General features: G+C 41.2%; 1 protein-coding gene across 1 annotated transcript in view; it reads right to left on the bottom strand.

Moving 5' to 3' along the window:
* USP54 (ubiquitin specific peptidase 54) overlaps positions 1–15,518 on the bottom strand; it is a 1,304,502-nt gene that overhangs the window by 242,162 nt on the left and 1,046,822 nt on the right. The gene's annotated exons all lie outside the window — the stretch shown is intronic.

Below are 15,518 nucleotides of genomic sequence, written 5' to 3'. Positions count from 1 at the left end.
AAGGATGCAGCAGCCAGCATAAACATGACACATGCACATTCATCAAAAGGATGTTAGAAAGGCGCAAGGGGACAAAAATCCCAAAACAAACTTGAAAAGCCATAACTATGATCAGTCAGGTTAGCAATGAACTTTAGACAGCATGTCACACCAAAATGAACAGTTCTAGGACATCAGCAATTAGGGTTACCACGTTTTTCAGATCCCCAAATCGGGACATTTCTAACTGAAAAGTAACTTTTTGTAGGACAGTCTATGGTCTCAACCAATGAAAAGGACTTGTTTTCACTTTGTTAAAAAATTGATGTTGATATTACAGACTCTTTTTTTTTGTTTCTGATGTTTCATAGCTCAAATGTTACACTTTCAGTACTTCAGCCTTTTGCAGTATTTACAGAAAAGATGAAACATGTTTATTGTTTGGAGTACGGACTTTTTCAAACAAAATTATTTGGCAACCAAAAATTTACATGTTCAGCATAGAAGAAAGTGTAGGAATTACCAATCCCTTTATTAACCCACAGGTCCTAGCATCTCAGTGAAAGAATTAGTCACAATTGCCAGTTGATGCGGTGCTGATGAATCAATAGACTATTTTTTTTCTAAAATAACAGGACATTTATAATTTTTTCAAAGCCAGGACTGTCATACAAAACTCACAATGAGTAGTAACCCTAAAAAGCATGTTCGCACATACATCTAGAACTAATTTTTGCTTTTTAGCACAAATAAACCAGTCACAGTGACATGAATGCTGCAGACATTATGCACTGTAAAGTAAAACAGTAAAACAAAATGGACACTTTTAAATAACACAACTAAAGCTGTACACTTTTTACCATATTGTTCTGCTGACAATTTGCTGTAAACTACAAATAAATGTTCACCTGATTTGAATGAACAGCCATATACCTGTTATCTTGGAAGGAATATGCCACCACCTAAAGCATTATTTTTATACAGCATTCAAAGGTAGCAAATAAATCTCTGAACCTATTGCTCAAATCACTCAAACTGACACATGAAAACAGTGTGCATTACAAGATTTTAAAGCAAAGTCTAGGAGCATACAGCAACAGACCAAGTAATCAGTTGTACAGAAGTATACTGGCACCCAATAATACACATCCTATATCATGCTCATAAAATGGCTCTAAACAGTTCTTATACAAGATGGCAGATAATATGAAGCTCCTGACAGATCCTCTTCAGACATTATGTTCCAACAGTAAAGTTTTTTCTTCCCTCAAGTAAAACATCCTGGTGATAAAAATGTATCTAACTTTGTAAACAGAATTTCTGATATTTTATATGCTTTCCTGGATAAGATGTTCACTAGAATAATTCTACATTATGAATAACCCCAGAAGTTTACAAGCTGAACTTTCGCTAACTAAAAACATATAATAGACTATCTCATCTTTACAAGTACTTAGTAGAAAAATGAAGGATCTCTACACTAAACTGGACAGTACTTGAGATTTCTTTTCTCAGGAAACAAAGGCTCTTATGAACATTTTCCAAAGGTATAATCACAATTTTCAAGATGTAGGAATTTCATTAAATGACACAGAAGGGAAATTAAAAGAGCAAGAAATGGATTCTGATTTCTTACAAAACAAAACATTGCAAGATAAGAAAGAAAACCTTGCCTACATGAGAAGGAGAATTAATTCAAGAACATATAGAATATCTGAGAAGATGGATGGAGAAAAACATGATTGACTTTGTACTCACTTGGATCCCCAAACCTTTGAGCATGTACACAGGTCTTTGCTTAAAATTTCCTAAAAGCCAAAAGCATCACCAAGATTGGAGTTGGCATAATGGTTGAAGTATTTACCTTACAAATACAAGGTACAGGGTTTGACGCTTACCTTTGGTTAGCATGGCTAGGCTTAAAAGGGCTTCATGGGTTCATTACTCTAATAATTACCTATGAAATTATAAGATCATTAATAGTAAAATGTATATCTTTCTTGGATAAAGAAAGTACAGTTGTGTACACTTACCATAAATGTAGATGTTCAAGTGTATTCACTGTTGCAGTCATTACATTTGGGTTATCTGCTTGCAGGTAGCCCTCAGTCAGCTTGATTAACAAAGTCTTGGGTCCTGCGTCGGTTGCTGTCCCTTCTTCCATGACATCAGGTCGTCAGGGGTATAAAACATGCAGCCAACACCATTACATTAGTTTTTCTTGCCCCAGATGCCAGGTGCCCCCTAATGGGAAGCAATTAAATATAAAAGTAGAAAGATATACCTCCAACAAAATAACAAATACACCAAAAAGGCTTTTAAGCATAGTAAAGGAAAGTAGAGGTATAGTCAAAAGAAGTTAGGGAGCTGGAGGGAGGGTAACCAGGACTGCAACAGTGAATACACCCAAACATCTACATTTATGGTAAGTGTACACAACTGTACTATGTTCTTCGTGTTTCACTGTTGCAGTCATTACATTTGGGTAGATTCCCAAAGCTATGGTTGGGAGGAGGAATTTAGATAGCATTAGGGCCAGCTATAAGGCCCGGCAAGACTGCAGTGGCAAATCCAGCTCTGGATTTAGAGAAAATTGGCAAATGATAATGCTTGGTGAAAGTATGTACAGAACTCCCGGTAGCAGCTTCTAGGATGTCCCTGGTAGGGACACCTCTGATAAAGGCTGTAGAGGTAGATACAGCCCTGGTGGGGTGAGGTCTGATCCCCTGGGGGATAGGTTTTCCATGGTGCTTATAGCAGAAATGAATGCAATGGCTTATCCATTTAGAAATGGTTTGCTTTGAAATAGCCTTCCCCTCTGCCCCTGCAGCAAATGCCACCAGCAGTTGTTCAGATTTCCTTTGAGGTTTAGTCCTGTCCAAGTAGAATCTAAGTTGTCTGCGCACATCTAAGGAATGCAGTATCCATTCTCCTTTATTCTGTGGATTGGGAAAGAAGGTTGGCAAATGAATGGACTGATTAAGAGCCACACTGGATACCACCTTGGGCATGAAGGATGGATTGGTTCTGAGGGACATCCTGTCCGCATGAAAGATGATGAAAAGCTCCACTGTCATAATGGCCTGTAATTCAGATACCCTTCTAGCTGAAGTGATTGCTAAAAGGAAAGCTCTTTTCCAAGAAAGAAATTTTAAGTCTGCAGTAGCAGCTGGCTTGAAAGGAGGTAGTGTGAGTTTCTCCAAGACAAAGTTAAGGTCCCAGGGTGGGGTTGGAGCTCTCCTGGGTGGTCTCAAATTTTTGGCCCCTTTGAGGAACTACTTGAGCAGTGGATGAGAGAAGAGGGGAGGTTCTGTGTTATAATGAGCTGAAATGGCTGAGGCATGGATTTTAATGGAGGAAAAAGACAGGCCCTTGTGAAGCATTTCAGTTAAATATTGTAAAATCTGAGGTAAATTGGGCACTGCTGTGCTCATCCCTTGAGATGGGTTCCAGGCACAGAATCATTTCCATTTTTCAGCATAAGATTTTCTAGTACCAGGCCACCTTGCCTCTAAAATGATATCCATCACAGGTTTGCTGAGGGATGGTAAAGGAGAGATAGTAATTAGCCAGGCTGCAAGGTTCAGTGTTATAGGCTGAGGGTGCAGAATCTGGTTCTCCTGCTGAGACAGCAGGGAAGGAGTCTGAGGCAGGTGCCATGGAGATAACCATGTCACACTGTGCAGGAGGGGGTACCAGTGTTGGCGCCGGCCAGTCTGGAGCAATCAAAATCATCCTTGGTTTGTCCTGTTTGATTTTAAGTAGTACTTTGGAGAGCAGAGGCAGAGGGGGGAAAGCATGGACTGATAGGTTTTTCCAGCTGGAGGACAGTGCATCCACTTTCCAGGCTTGTTTGTGGGGAGTCCTCGTGCAAAATTTGTCCAATTGGTAATTCTGGGGAGAGGCAAACAGGTCTATATCTGGGCTCCCCCATTTGCTTGGCAACAAGTTGAAAATCCTTGGTTCCAGTTTCCACTCATGTGGATCCATGAGTTTTCTGCTTAGTCTGTCTGCCAGTGTATTTAAATTTCCTGGCAGGAATTGAGCTTGTAGGTGCACTTGGTAGCTCAAGGCTGTGTTCCACAATGCCATGGCTAGTCTGCAGAGAGGGTAAGAATGTGTACCCCCCTGCTTGTTTATGTACCACATAACAGTGGTGCTGTCTGTCTTTACCATTAGTTGTCCTGGAAGAATGTGGTCCTTGAAGGCTGTCAGAGCATTCTGTACAGCTAACATTTCTTTTTGATTGATATGCAGGTCCATTTGCCCTGAATGCACTTCCCTGCCAGGTGAACCCCCATGCATAGTCTGATGCGTCTGTTGCTATGGTGTGGGTGGCAGGGGGTGGTGTGAAAGGTAGTCCCTTGTTTTGGTGACAGGACTCTGCCCACCAAAGGAACTCTAGGCGTAGGCAAGGTACGATAGGAATCATTGTTTCTAGGTCTTGAGAATGTTGACACCATAGGCTTTTTAGATACCACTGTAGTTTCCTTGTATGCAGTCTTGCATATGGAATTAGAAGATTGCAGAAGGCCATGAACCCCAAGACTTGCAGTATTTGTCTAGCAGATAGCAAAGATTTTGTGGCCACTTGTTTGAAGTAGGTTGTCAAATGAATTTGTTTCTCTGGCGTGAGGTAAGCCATCTGGGAAGTTGTATTCAAGCTTGCTCCCAGGAATATAATTTGTTGACAGGGTACCAGGTGTGATTTATTTTCATTTATGGTGTACCCCAGACAAGTTAGAACCCTTTGTACAAAGGCCACATGATTCAAAAGTATGTCCTGGCTTTCTGCCTGAATTAGACAATCATCCAGGTATGGGTACATCTGAATATTTCTTTGCCTGCAAAATGCAATAAATGGAGCTAGGCACTTTGTGAATACAATGGGAGCAGTAGATAAGCCTAAGGGCAGTGCAGAGAACTGATAGTGCGTGTAGCCTGCTTTGAAGCTTAGGTATCTTCTGCAAGATTCCCTTATTGGGATGTGCAGGTATGCTTCTTTTAAATCTATTGTTGCCAACCAGGCATCTTTGTCTAGCATAGGAAGTAATTGGTGAAGAGTCAGCATCTTGAATTTTGCAATCTCCAAAAAGGTGTTTAGAGTAGACAGGTCCAGGATAGGATGCCATGAATTGTCTTTTCTGGGTACCAGGAAAAGTCTAGAGTAGAAACCGTGTCCCTTTTCCTCTTCCGGTACCAGTTGAATAGCCCCCATGCTTAAGAGACAAAGTACTTGTTTTTGGGCCTCTGCTCATTGATTTGGGGGTAGGTCCACCCACCCACTTGGTGTTGACAACGTGTGGAAGTGAAATCTGTATCCCTGGGACACTATATTTAAAACCCATTTGTCCTGGGTAATGAGTCCCCAATTCTTTGCATGATGAGCAATCTTTCCCCCCAAAGGAGCAGTCAGTTGATAAGTGCTTGGAAATTTTATAAGGAAGTCATTGAGACAGTTTACCATAGGGGGGAGTCTTATTATTCCCAGATTTGGAAGTGGAGGCCCCCTACTGCTTAGTTCTGTGTGTGTCCCCTGGGACTGAAACCTGGGGTTTTTGCTGTGTCTGGGTTTGGCTTGAGAAGACCTGGAAGGGGCTGTAAAGGACCAATTCTTAGAGGGTCAGTGCTTACTAAATCTAGGAGGCTGAACTTGTAAAAAATATTTAACAGTTTGCATAGATTTAGCTTTATCTTCCATCTTTTTAAGAACTTCCTCAGCCTTGTTGCCAAACAGGCAGTCCTGATTTAAAGGAGCATCCAACAATTTAGCTTTAACATGATCAGGCAAAGACTGCTCCTTAAGCCAAGCATGCCTTCTGAGCACAGACCCAGTAACAGCAGCCCTGCAAGAGGCCTCTAAGGAATCAAAACCACATTGCAAAGTATGTTTTCCAACTTGTTCAGCAGAATGCATTAAATCCTGTAATTCTTTATTTTCCACAGTCAGGAATCAACATCATTTTCTGTTTAAGCAGTCCAATAACATGTTGCTGATACTTTAACATATGAAACTGGCAGTTTAAAGCCCTAATGGCCAATGTTGCAGAAGTGTAAACCTTCTTACCCCATCTATCCAGTGCCCTGGAGTCTCTATCAGAAGGGGTAGGATTTTTAGCAGTAGAAGCCTTAATGCCCTTGGGCCCCTGTGAAATAGTGTCTGGATCTGCAATAGGATTTTTAAAAAGGAACTTGTGGGACTCAGGGACCTTATAGTATCTGTCAAGTTTTCTGGGAGCAGGAGGCAGGGAAACAGGGGCCAAACTAGATTCCGAAAAAGCATCATCAACAATGTCTAGTACAGGAGGATTAGCTAAAGGCCTATGCTGAGGTAGGAGAAGGAAATCCCTAAGACTCTTTTTTGAATCAGAAAAATCCTGGCTTTCCCAGTGGAAATGCTCCCTTAGAGTATGTACGGTTTATCCCAAAGAAAAATCCTCAGGAGGGGAAGCAGAGGGAATGGAGTACTCTGCATCAGAATCTTCATAAGTAGATAAGGGCAAATCCAGATCATCAGAAGAATCAGAAATAACAGAATCTTGATCAGAAGATTCATAATCAACTTCAGTCCTAGGCCTCTTAGAAGGGGTGGGGGTTGGCTACCCCTGATTAGAGTTATTAGATCTTCAGCCATTCTTATAATTTATTTTTTAGGCATAGAGGCCTGAGCATGTGGCTTGGGCATTGGTTTTTTAGGCATGGATCAAGATTTAGGCCTAAGTAAAGAAGGAGGCATCGGTTTAATATGCAAGTTCATAGGCCTGAATACACCCTGAGAAGCCAGTGCCTGCACAGCAGCTCCGGACCCATCCAAGTTAGAGACATCCGCGGGTTCCATAGTTGAAGTATTTCGCGGCATACCGGACTCCGAATGGGTCTCAGTAGAGGCTAGTGAATCAGAAGTAGTGGGTATCAGGGTCTGCGAAAGCACCTCACTGAGTACCGGTGAACTGGCGACTGGCTTAGGAAAAGCGTCGTCGGCAGTTTTGGACCTTGGCAGCCTGTCTCCATCTTTGCATTTTTTCGGAATCCCGGTAGTCGGATGGCTAACCAACGACATTTCTGGATAATTAAACTGAGAACCGAAATATTTAGAGGCGAAAATATACCGATGACAGATAGTGCGCTAATTAAATAAAGCACAAAACCGACAGCAATGTACGTCGTGGTCAGGGCCTAGGCAAGGAATACAGTACGAATGAAAATCTTTATGAGGTATTTGCTTTCCACAAGTAATGCAATTATTAACTTTTACTGACATAGGTAAGGAGCAAGAAAAAGTTTCCCCAACGGGGTACTTAGCTTTAGTTGAAGACTTTGGTTCTGAAACTCAAAAACGAAAATTTCAGGAGTCAGCCAACCGGCACTTGTGAACTGCTTCTGCTTCGGGCACCATACAGCACGAAAGACTGATGTAATGTAGTTGGCTGCATGTTTTATACCCCTGACGACCTGACGTCATGGAAGAAGGGAGAGCAACCAACGCAGGACCCAAGACTTTGTTAATCAGGCCGACTGAGGGCTTCCTGCAAGCAGATAACCCAAAGTTAATGACTGCAACAGAACATCTTGTTTTGAATACTGTTTTGAAGAATTCAGGAATTAAGATTAGGAATAATTTAATTCAGTGGGGGAAAGATTACACCTGTGGCAATGGAAAAAGAAAAGGGCAGGGAAAAAGTAAAGTTAGCTTTTCCTTTGAGAAAGACTCTGAAGCAGAAGGGCATCAAAGTAAATATGTTACACTGAACCAGAGTGAAACATTTTTGTCTTCTGGTGTAACAATTTTTAACACCTTAGATGAAGTTACTTTATATGTTAAAATAACACCCTGTCTGAAATGGAGTACATGGACAAGTCATAATCTGATAAGAAAAACTGGAAGTTTGTTAACCATGTAAGAAGCCAAAGCTTAGCATGATACTTGTTAAAAAGAAACTGTATAACTTTCATGATCCCTAGCTGTATATTAGACTAGATCATGAATAACTAATTTAGACATCTTACATTCACTGTATATTAGCAGTTAGCTATGAAGTCATTTCTTTTTCGTTTTTGTTTAGACCACTGTCTCTGGAATCCAAAGTGAGTATTTTCATTATTTTATTATATGGTTCATTTCTCCTTAATAACATAATTACTCTAATGACATTTGTTTAATAATCTAGGTCTGCTAAAAAGAAACATATTGTTTTACCTATGAACCTATACACAGCTCCAGGTATTACCATTAATTAAAATACAAAATATAGTGATTCATGAATGTTCGTGAACATCTTTGCATCACCTGCTATTTTTGTTTTGGTTTTACATGCTGTTACATACCATAAAAGTTTAGACGTTTAACATTTGAATCTTTCGAAACAAGTACAAGCTTTGCACTGGTCCTTGTGGGTAGCTGAGTGAGTGCTGAGTATACTTCTCAACATTTTGTTCATGAATTCTGGACATAATGGCAGTGCAAAGGCCCCAAATCAGAGACATTGTTTAATTGTTACTCTAACTGACTTAAAAGGTTAGCAAAACAACAGGATTTTGCATCAACGTGAGTGTTCTAACCAGTAGGAAGTACTAAAGTAATTAATTTTTTATAAATTGGGAGGCAGGGAAGTCAAGACAAGAAACTTATCAATATTTCCTAATCTGTCCAGGATTTACTTTCTCTGTCATCAGGAAAGGTGTTAAGACCAAGGAACTACCTTAAAACCAATTGCTTCCTCCAAGGAAATGAATACAGGATTTGCTATATGGTTTCTGAAAGGGTGCTGAAACTGGTCCTAACCTCTGTGAAATATATTTAGCTTCTTCAGGAATGCTGTCTGGCCCAAGAGAGGCATTACGGACACCTTTTCAATTAGTTATGTGGTATAGATCATAGGAAGTTACTAGGCTAAGCCTAGCCAAGTTCTACCCTTATTTCCATGATTAGCACCTATTGCCCCTGTCCAACAGGGACACAGCTGGAACCTCCATGGTGAATTTATGATTACCCATCCAAACATCCAGATTATGCTTGAAGAGGGCCAATAAGGTGATCTGTTTGACATGAAGTGGGAGTCTGTTCTAAAGCTGTGGTAACCTCTGGGAGACAAATCTGTCCCTCAAGCAGGTTCTATTAATGTCACAAACCAGGTTAAGATCTTTAGAGCAAATAATCTGTGTACCATTTCACTTACCGAGATGCAGCATTTCTAATAAAGCAGGGTCAGAGATTGCCTTGTATACAAGGCACAGATTGCCTCTGAGTAGTCTGTCTGTATGAAACAGAATAAAGTGACAGTGATTTCAGATGATCAACATAAGGCAGATACTGAAGACCTCAAATTTTCCTTGTGAGGAACCTTTGTGGTCTCTCCAGTTGCTGCAGGTGCTTGGAAAGGTACATACCAAAAGGGGCATTGTACTCAATTATTGGCCCAATGAGGGAAGAGTACAGGGAGGTTATAACTACTTTTTTTTCTGAAGGCAATGCCCTTACTTATGAGATGGCCAACATAGAATGCTCTTCTTACCACTGTGGAGACATGGTGGTCAAAGGTGAAGTTTTTGTCAACCTGAATGCCTATGTCTCTCACCACTGAGTGCATACTTAAGGTGTTGCTATTGATGTGGTAGTTAGCAGGGACATCACCCTTACTGCAAGGGATGATAATACATGTTTTTTGCACTGAGTTTAAGGCCATGATTTTGGTACCGATTGTTTGTGTAAGACCCTTTTGTAGGATGTTGACATAATTTGGAGAATCTATGACCGCTTCCAGTTTGCAGTCATCAGCAAATTTTGTCAGCCACAGACCTTTAGTTTTTGCTTGTACTTCGAGGAAATAGATTCCAAACAGTAGAGGTCCCAGGACTGATCCCTGTACAATACCACTGGTTTCAGGTTTGCTGTTGAAGGTGGATTCCTCTATTTTGACTATATGGGTTCTATCAGTGAGCCAGTTAGTGACTCATCTAATGATATAAGGGTTGATACCTAGATGGGTGAGTTTGTCAATGATGCCTGATGGGGGATAGAGTCAAATGCCTTGGCTAAGCCTAGGTAGGCTGCATGCACACATTTCCCCTTCATCCAAGGCCTTGGTGACTGTCTCGAATAAGTCCACCAAATTTAACAGGCATGATCTCCCTTTGACAAATCTAAACTGAGTAGGGTCAAGTGTTTGGAGATTTCCTATATCTTTTCTGATAAGGTCCACAATGATTCGCTCCATGGCCTTGCAGATAAGGCTAGTCAGGTTAATATGTCTATAGTTCTCAGGGAGTCAGTGGAAGAACCACCCTTGTGCAAGGGAATAATGGTGGCCATTTTTCATTCTGCTGGGATGAAGCCGGTGCTTAGACTATGACTGAAAAGAGGACCTGATAGTGTTGCTAATTCTTGTTGGAGTCCATGTAGGACACAGCCTGGGATGTTATAAGGTCCCATAGATGCTGTGTTCCTGGCCTTAGAAAGGGCATCAATGACTTGCTCTTTAGAGATGCAAAGTATGAGACAGGTGGCAGGGATGTCATGGGGTACGTGTGGAGGGGACAGGGGAGTTAAGTTTTCAAATAACCTGTCGGCCAACAGTTTAGCTATGTCCACAGGCTAAGTATATGCAGAATCATTAACTACCAGTTCGGCACAATTCTGGGTCTTTCCTTTTAGGTTATGGATGTAACTAAAGAATGCCTTATGGTTGTCTTTAGTTGAGGAAGCAATTTGGATTCATTGTTTGCTTTGGAGGACTTCACAAGAAGTCTTGTTTGTTTGTTTAAGCTGAGGAGGGAGTGTTTCCAGTTTAGGGCTCGCTCCTTCTTACTCTTAGATAGCAATTGCTTCCTTTTATTGTAAAGCCTGTTAATGGCAGTTGTCCAACAGGCAGGTTTGCTCTTTCTTAAGGAGCTTGTTTTGGTTCTATCAAGCACGGCTGAGTCAATACAGTTATACAGATGCTTGTATAAAGCATTGGTGTAGAACTCAGCATAGCTGCCAGTTCCATCTGAGGAGGGAGGTGCGGTAAAGCTATTTATACTATCCCGTAAGAGGATATAATCTGCTTTGGAGAAGTTTTTTAGTTTAGTTGCTGCTGGGGGGGGGGGGGTCAGATGTGACAGTTACTTCAAATCAGACTGATTTGTGGTCAGATCTTGCCAGGGAAGACCTCACAGTGGGGGTGCTATAGTAGTCCCCCATATTGCTAAGCACCAGATCCAGGATGTTGGCATCCCTTGTGGGGGTGTCAACCAGCTGTTCCAGGGCACTGGAGTTAACAAAGTCAAGGAACCTTTGGGCAAGTGAGTTTGAACACAAATAATGTGCCCAGTCAATGAATGGATAGTTAAAGTCACCAAAAACCATGGTGATCGAATGTATCTTGATAGATTCAAGTAGATTCAAATAGGCAGAGTAGGTGTTCTGATTCATGGAGGGGGTCCTGTAGCTGGCAATGACTTGAATAGGTGTCCTACCAACAGTTAATTGCACCTGAAGTATCTCCAGGAAATCATACTGTTTAACCAATCTGGAGGTGTATTTATCTTTAATGAATATTGAAACACCGCCTCCTTTAGTTTTCATGCCTTCAAGTTTCTGGTCTGAACGTGTGGAAGAGGTATAACCCGGTATGGCAAGGGTGCTCTCCACAGCCTTGAACCAGGTCTCTGTGACTGCACAAATGTCTGTATCTTCCAAGGTGAGGACTGCTTCCAGTGAGTACAGTTTCGTGTTAAGACTCCTAGCATTTAGCAGAGTAACCTTGAGGTTGTTTTTAGGTGGAGTTTTTACATCGGGAATTTTGTCCTTGAGACACTGCCTAAAAAATGCACTATGGGGGTGGTGGCAAGAGCCTTAGCCAGTAGCCGAAATCCCAGGGGTGAGAGATGAAGACCATCTCTGGCAAAGCATCGAGGTTTGTCAGCCATGTCATCCCAGCCTGACAGATATTGGATCCCCTTAGAATGACACCAGAAACTAAGCCAATTATTGAAGTCAGTCATTTTCTGTTTGTATTGAGGCCTCATCCTAGGTGAAGGCAAAGTGCTGCTTAAAGCTAGGGACATACCAGCCTGATACACACAGTCTGAGAGCTGAGTCATGTCTCTCTTCATATAGTCCAGAGAGGTATGTCTCAAGTCGTTCACACCAACATGGACTATGACGGAGTCATAAAAGTACCTGCTGTTGACAGACTTGAGTACATGTGTGATATGCAGTATCCTGGCACTTGACAAATAGCTGACCATGACCTTTTCCTTATCCAGCCTTGTGAGAAGGATATCAGTGTGTCTCACGATGGAATCACCTATGACTAATATGTTTGGTTTTGTGGTTTGCCTTAAGGACTTGACAGGTGAGACACTGGTAAGTGAGTTACTATTGTGTATTGTGTACTGCAGTGGAAGTATTATGTGTGGCATTGCTTTTGTTTGTGTTTGGGAGGTCTCTGATGTTTAGATATGTTTTTGGTGAGGACCTCCACCTATGTAGGCATGTGTGATGTGGGTTTGGGTGGAGTAAGAGATGAGGTGTGGTTGCTGAGAATCCGCTCATTGTCATATGCACTAACTGGTGTGTAAGACAGCATGGATTCAAGGTTCTTAATATAGTTGCATCTCTGAGATGTTGACTTTGTGTGGACTTAGAGTAGAAGGTTGTTGGTGAACATGAGGCAGTTGCTACACTGCCTCAGGATGCCCCTGTCAACCAAGCTGGCTAGGGAAACTGTGGGAAATTGTCTGTCCATAGTGTTAGGTAAATTTATATGGTCAGGAAAAGAGGTCGCACTTGGAAATGGCTAGTGGGTGAGATGTGCGTTGGTACCTCTGAGGCTAGGCTTAGTGTTCCACCTGATAGTAGAGCAGAGCTGCTCTTTTTCTTTCTTTCAAACTAAAGAATGTAGAGCAATGATTAGAACTAGGACAGGGTTTCATGCTGCAGCAATACAAAATACTCTTCAGTGAATTTTCTATAACCCATTACAGAAGACCTGGGCACCTGTGTGGCTTCTGTACCCCAGTGTCCAAACCTCCAATTTCTGCTGGGACTGCATCTTACAAAGTGTTGTGATATTTAATTGTCTTATGTGCCCATGCAGCACTATCAATAGCACCTACTAAACCAGTGGGAACCACTGCAACCTGATGTGTATGGGGAAAGGGATTCTCCTGTTAACTACTGCTTCCTACAAGAGTATAGTCATCAGGAAAGCAGAGGTGCTGTGTAACCTGTAAGAGTATACTTGTGTTTATAGCAGACTTCCCTGTACTCCTGAAATGAGCATAAATGTCACTGTATTTAAAGCATAACTTCTGAAGTTCTGTTAAAGGTACTTGCATAAAACTAAGGCAGCAAGGTGATATCTACAAGCTGACATGATTTGCTAAGCACACATACTCACATGATCAAAGTAGAATGTACAGAGATGACGTTCTGGAGTGTTGGTGAAAACTTATGAAAACATGACATTTTTCATGTTTATATTAATAATGCAAAAATATAGTGGGATGCGGTGGCAGTGGTGTATTCAAGCAATGGATGCTACTAAATGATATTAAAACATGGTGGGTTACGTAAAGATATTCTGAGATATAAATGCTTTTTTGATAAAGCAGTTATGACTACTACCTATATTTTTATAACTGCACTAATTCAACAAAAGCTGTGTGATGCACAGGTAGACAAATGTCTTGTACAAAACATTAAGGCACACAATGTTGCAACTTGCCATCTAACACACATGGCTTTGTACATTAACTCATTCAAGCCTGTAATGGCATTATTTGTGCTTTTAGTTCACACCCAGAGCTCCTTATGGCTTTCAGATCATTTATGGGCCTGGTTTCTTTAACTAAGTGACTTACCAGGTAATAATAGGCAGTATTAGGAAGTACAGGGAGTTATTAATGAAATGACACTAACATTTTCATATTTAGATGTTCATAATTTCATAACTGGGAGCTCTACCTGTTACTGAGGGGTACGGTGTAATATGCCAAGTTGGGAGATGGGAAAATTCATTGTCGATGTCTATTTATCTCACACTGTACCTAACCTGAGATATCATTATTTTTTTGTTATTAATTATGAAAATAAATGGCGAGGAAGGTAGGTAGGGAAGAAATACTGCAACTGTGATCAGTAGGACATCTACTGTTAAGTTCTTACATGGCTTTACTATGTCTTGACTGAAATCACTGTTGCAGTATTATACACTGTTTGGTGATTCCCAAAGCTTAAGGTGAAAGAAGGGTGGAAGGATGTTGAATAGAAGAACTGTCCAGTAAACCCAAAAAGGACTGATCTGGTGAAGGCTGTCCTGGATCTAGAATAGTCATTCACTCTGTAATGTTTTATAAAGGTGTGTACAGATGCCCAAGCAGGTGCTTCAAGAATGGTCCTATATTCAATCTCCTTGTAAAGGCTCCAGAAGAGGCTATTATTCTGTTAAAACATACTTTTGCTGAAGAGGAAAGGGGTTTGCCATACTGGCCAAAGCACAAGGCAATGGATTTCAAAATGTGTTCTTATCACCCCTACCCATGCTGACTGTATGTGCATACATATCATGTCCCAACAGTAAATGACATTAGAGTGCATAAGTATTATTAGCACCCATCAAGTCAACTTGCTTTCCACTGCTGTCTTTTGCATTCCCAGCTCAACAGAGAACTGGATATGCTTGACTAAATCTCAGGAATAACATTCAACTAAGGAAACTACAAGAACACATGTAATACATCACACAAATCTCTTACTCTCTAACATACACATATTTATAACCCTATGGTAGAATACTGAGCCACATGGACCAGGTTCATATTACGTTATCGAAAGATAACGTAATCGAATGTCCGAAACATCGAAATGGCCGCATTTCGAAACTTTTATTGTGGGGGGCTGTGCCCCCCATACTCCCCACTAAATATATATTCCAACTCTGTGATCGCACTACAGTGAGGAAAGGGCAAATATCCCAATCTTCACTGCACTGCAATCCCACAATTCAAACTTCGAAATGTGTCCGTTTCAATGTTTTGGCCATTCGATTACGTTATCTTTTGATAACGTAATAGGAACCCCATGGACGATCCCAGAAGTATTAAAATAATAGACATCAATAATTACAAAACTGTGATCAAATGGTGGAAATTGTAAGGTGGAGTTCAGGGAAGAGTTAAGACAGGCACTGGGTGGCAATGAAGAGTTACCGAATAGCTGGGTAACTACAGCAGAGCTAGTAAATGAGATGGCTAGAAAGGTGCTTGGTATGACATCTGGAAAGAGGAAGGAGGACAAGGAGACCTGGTGGTGGAATGAGGAAGTACAGGAGAGTATACAGAGAAAGAGGTTGGCAAAGAAGAAGTGGGACTGTCAGAGAGATTAAGAAAGTAGACAAGAGTATAAGGAGATGAGGTGTATGGCAAAGAGAGAGGTGGCGAAGGCTAAGGATAAGGCATATGAAGAGTTGTATGAAAGGTTGGACACTGAGGAGGGAGAAAAGGACCTGTACCGATTGGCTAGACAGAGGGACCAAGCTAGTAAAGATGTCCAGCAG

Source organism: Protopterus annectens, chromosome 14.part0 (assembly GCF_019279795.1).
Source record: "Protopterus annectens isolate FY-2018-M chromosome 14.part0, PAN1.0, whole genome shotgun sequence".
Taxonomy (NCBI): domain Eukaryota; kingdom Metazoa; phylum Chordata; order Ceratodontiformes; family Protopteridae; genus Protopterus; species Protopterus annectens.
This window is presented reverse-complemented; position numbering and strand designations above follow the sequence as displayed.